Source organism: Rhamphochromis longiceps, linkage group LG7, assembly GCF_057381845.1.
Source record: "Rhamphochromis longiceps isolate RC_006_pf linkage group LG7, R_longiceps_female_GT1.1, whole genome shotgun sequence".
NCBI classification, from domain to species: domain Eukaryota; kingdom Metazoa; phylum Chordata; class Actinopteri; order Cichliformes; family Cichlidae; genus Rhamphochromis; species Rhamphochromis longiceps.
Window position 1 is genome coordinate 4,256,723 of NC_140563.1, and position 4,709 is coordinate 4,261,431.

Consider the following 4,709-nt stretch of genomic DNA (forward strand, 5'->3'; position numbering starts at 1 on the left):
CACGGGGACGGAGCTCCTCGGTGCACCCCACCCTGTGTGATGGTCAGGAGGGTCTCTGCCTCAAACCTCTGCACGGCGGCACAGCGTGAGCACGCGCAGCCGTCCGAGCGGTGTGCCACATAAATCCGCTCTCTCGACTGAAGGATAATCACTCGTGCTTCCTGTCCAGAGAAAGTCGATAGAAAGCAGATCCACCATTTCCCTAGACGCTAAATAAACAGCGGTCTTCAAACACGGCAGTTAGAGGTGCCTTGCTCGAGAACACTGGCGCACAAGTTATGAGGAATTATCCATGCAGCACTCCCATGTGTTCAGTCCGTTCACAAGTCTTCTCTGAACTTTAGATTACTCTTCTTATCAGGCATTACATTTCTGAGCTGCTCGCACTCATGGCGCAGAGAGACAAAATAAACTGAAAATGCACCAATATGAATGCAAATCCGAGGATCTGGGCTGTTAAACTGTGTAAACATGACTGCTTTACGATGGGCTGTGCTGAGTAGCGTCTTTGCCTCTAGCGTTATGGCGTTATGCACACCAGAGTTCAAATTAAGACTGTCACCCTGATTGCTCTTCCTTTCCCTCCCCACTCTGCTGGTGTGCCACGCACCCACATCGCTCTAAACCTAATCTGTAGGGGTCTACTGCTAATTCTCACAACTCCCCTCACCTCTCTGTAAGTGGAGAGTCAGAAGAGTAAACACTGTATGAAGCTTTGAGTTGTCGGAAAGATAAGAAAATAATGGGCTAGAGAGCAAGCTCTGTTGAGCTTGTCTCCCATGTCATGTCAGCCTTTTACCTTGAAATGCACGCAGATCAATATTTATATGCCTTGGGGGTGTGATGTTATGCTGGGTATGTAATTCAATGCCATGCATTGCTTCTATGCTCATGCTCTTGCCAGAATCTGTATTCAGTTTGAAAATTCATCAAAGCTCCCGCTGAAAGATTCTTATCAATTCAAAACCACAATCCATCATAGCAATTTTAGCCAAATCCACTCTACAGTAAACTGTTCTTTTCAGGCAATAACTCTGGTAACTGGCAGCGAGCCTCCAGACAATTCTGAATCACAGCCTGCAGCTGGAGCACAAAGCTCATATTGGTTGCTTGTTGTATTCCTTTATGTGGCACCAGCTCTAGGCTCTAGGCTGTGTCACCAGGACACGTGAGCCATCCCACACTCTCGCTGGTGTTTTTACAATCTCTGACCACAGGAGGGAAAGGCATATCAAAACGTGTCCACCAAAATAACCCCAGAGCATTCTATGACAGGGAGCCCATTGATGGGAAATGACCTCATGCAATATTATCAGTGTTTCCATTGAAGGTGAAATTGTGATACCTGAAACAGACACTGTCAGGGAGGACTCTGTGCGCTCTGTTGAGCTCGGCAACTTTTCTTTGAACTTCCTAAGTGCTTCATGAATGCAAATCAAATCCTGTCTTTTATCATGTTGTCTCACATGGTGAAATTCACCGTGACTGCCAGCATGGGAGATAGTGTAGCAGAGGCTAATTCAATCACTGGGGCCAGGCCAGAGTGTGAGGGATAGTTTACTTGAGGGTTGCGGCAGTTATCTACAGAGATGAAACGCCAACATACAACACATCAAAACAACAAAGCTGTAATGAATTTAAAAAAATAAAAATAATGAAACTGTCTCATTATCCCTCTACTCTAACAGATAACTCAGAGCTGCAGGGTATTTCCAAAAAAAGAAAGAAAGAAAAAACTCATGCTGAAGAAAGCAGCAAGTGAACATTAGAAAGCTTCATGCTTACTTAATGAATAATTGACCAAATCTATTCCCGTCATTCAAATAGAGGCAGACATAGCTTTTGAAGGCAAAGTTTGCAGCCTAGCATTTCAAATACTCCTCAGAGACAAATGAAGGCTAGGACTGAAGGAAAGGCATATGTTCTATAAATTGATGTCAATGTCTGTCATTCTTCTGGCAAAAATGGGCTCAAAACATCCTGAAAAGATGAAAGTTAGTGTTAAGAGGATTTAGTACAAACATCAGTTAACAGGCAGTTAGGGCCCAACATGAAATAGAGTAGGCTGATGTTTTTAAAAACGAGCCATTCAGCAAAAGTCGATGAAATAATTGCCTTAAACAGGCAGGTTTATTAAAAGGAACGGCAGGACATTTACAATGGATGACTAAGCATTCAGCTCTCAGGTTACTAATCGCTAGTGAACGTTTATGGGGAACATTTATGTAAACTCTCCCCCCACTAGTTTTCCTGGAAAAGCTGCAAAGAGCCTTTTCTGGAAACACAATGATGCCCGACAGGAGCAGCATGGTGTGCTCTGTAGCACCGTTCGTTTAAGTGTTCCTGTGTATATGGTACCCTAAGGACATTTTCCCTCATCACAACCTGAAGGCAAAAAAGCAGTTAAAAGAGCTGAATAAATATAAAAACATTTCACTTATGTGTTAGGTACAGCTAATTAGATATGATCTGTGATCCCCTTGTGGCTTCTACCTATTAGTGTAGGATTTAAGCTCGGCAGTAGAAACCATAACTGTTTATTAACACAGATATTAATTATGGGGAAACGTGAGCGATCAAGTTCAGATGGTATCTTCGCCAATAATAGTACTGGAAGTTTTGAAAATGACAAATAAAAAAATCATACTAAAAAAACAACCAAACCAAACCATCTCATTACCGACTGTCTATTCTGAGCCTTTTAACTCAGAACAGTATACCCCCTAAAAGCTGACGCTCATTCACAGGATGAATGAATAAGTTTAATAAAATGAGTACAACAGCAGCCACTTTGAAGGAAAAAGCCCCAAATAATCTATTGATTAATGCAAGGCTTGTTTTGGTAGAAAAAGGAGGGGGGAAACGAGCCACTTCAGGGCCGCATCATGTCTGTGGAGACATTTTATTATATCTACATTCTGATTAGTGGGGCCTAGGGCTTTCTCGGTGATTAGCGCACTAAGAAATAATCACTGAGTTGAACAGTATCTCCTTGTAGCCCGGAACAATCACGACTTTTTATTAGCACATTAAAAGATTTCTCACATCACGAAAAGACACAGGAGATAGTGACTGCAAAATAAAAGAAAAAAGAAAATGAGCACTGCTGCTCAATAGTCCCTCTCACTCTGCCGGACTAAAAGGTGAAATTTTTAAGAGGCAGTGGTGATGTTCTCTTTGAAATGCAGTTTGGAGAGTGAGAACATTACCTCGGATGAACACTGAAGCTCCACAGTTCTTTTTCTCAGTTAATTATCCCAGCAGGCCCCCGACATTAGGCAGGTTTCCATTACTCGACCAGTTCAAGGTAATGAACTGATGGTGTACATTCAATAATGTGCTATTTATGAAGCTGAGAGGATTATGAGCGACCCATTGGGGAAAATATGAAAATACTGCAGGCTTCACGAGGAGAGGAGGATAATAACTTCGTCAGACACGGTGTTCCTGTAGCATCTTCCATTTGATTTACAAATGAGCCCAAAACCAAAAGCTTGCCACCCCCTCATTATCTGTGGTCGGACTAGAGGGTCCAGCCCTCTAATCTTCCACCTCGAACTCTGTGAAAACAGAAAAGACTAGCTGTATTTTCTCCGGTGCGTTAAATCACGAGCTCTATTGTTTCTTTCTTTTTAATTTTTTCTTCAGTGTAACAACGTTAAGTGGGGTCTTAATAAGAGTGGCTCTAAATGGACATTGTACCCATACATCACACGATATTACCTTCCAAAAGAAGGTCCCTTACCCAGGCAGCGGCCCTGCGGTTCATCATGCCTGTTGTCCAGGGGGAAGAAACGTTATAAAGTCAGTTTAGGAGCTGTTTTCCAGCAGGAACTATCATTTAATAAATAATGAGAGAGACTTTCTGCAGCTGTTAGAACATAAATTTCAGCACTATTTTACAACATGCAGGCTAAAAAACAAAACCCTGGCTGTACAGGTTTTTTACATTCTATATGTGTGTGTTAGCTTAAAGTTGACTGTATATCTGAATGGCTAGTGTGAGCATTTTTCCACCCGTGAGTAGTTGAAAAGCACAGTTTGACATTTTTGTTTTTTGTTAACATTAAAACAAATGAGTATGCTAGCATACCCAGGTACGAATATGGATGCTTTTCGTCTCGGATGCCGTAAATCGTCCTTTTCTTTCTTGTTTGTTCTATATCCCTCCAACTATCCATCTTTTCAGCCTTCTGCACATTTTCAATGAGGCAGTAATGTCAACTGACATCCCCCATTACTGTTCATTTCGAAGCTACAGTTTGCTCAGTCACAGTGAAAGGCCTAAGGCGCCCCCATCTGTGTTTTCAGAGTGCTGCAACGTGGTCAACAGTCCTGCACTCAGCGACTGTAAGTGAAGCAAGTGTAAAATTAGTAAGAAAAATCCTGACAGACACTTCAAAAGTTCAAACTGAGCTGAGGGGTAAGAAACTACATATCACCACTATAAACTGTACAAATTAAAAAAACTACTGACTGGATTAGAATCTAAACTAAAGTAAGATCCTGAGGAGATATACTTGTAATAAAATGAAACCCGTTAAAAAGTGGAGAAAGCAATGAAGCAACAAACTTCAAAAGGCTTGGGGAAATAGCTGACACCACTTACACACGAGCTGCATGTGCACAGCAGCTAATTTAAGTTCTTTGATTAATTGCAGTCCTTTACAATATTAAAATATTTTTTCTGGCACAAAACAATCAAGTCG